Raw genomic sequence first — 253 nt, forward strand, 5'->3', positions numbered from 1 at the left:
ATGTTTTCACTCTTAAGCACAATTAAAGGAGAATATACAAAACCATGCTATTTCATTGAATAAATATGGGTAAAAGGTCATAAAATCTCTTAAAATCAATACAAGATAAACCGTCAAAATGGGGTTTGTCAACCTCCCCACACTTAAACCAAGCATGTCCTCATGCTAAAACCAAGAGAAAGCAAAGGGATCAACATTTATTCAAAGCAAAGAAACTATATGCATGCAACTAAATGCAAAATGATTCTACCTA

This window comes from Arachis duranensis, chromosome 7, assembly GCF_000817695.3.
Source record: "Arachis duranensis cultivar V14167 chromosome 7, aradu.V14167.gnm2.J7QH, whole genome shotgun sequence".
Classification (NCBI taxonomy): domain Eukaryota; kingdom Viridiplantae; phylum Streptophyta; class Magnoliopsida; order Fabales; family Fabaceae; genus Arachis; species Arachis duranensis.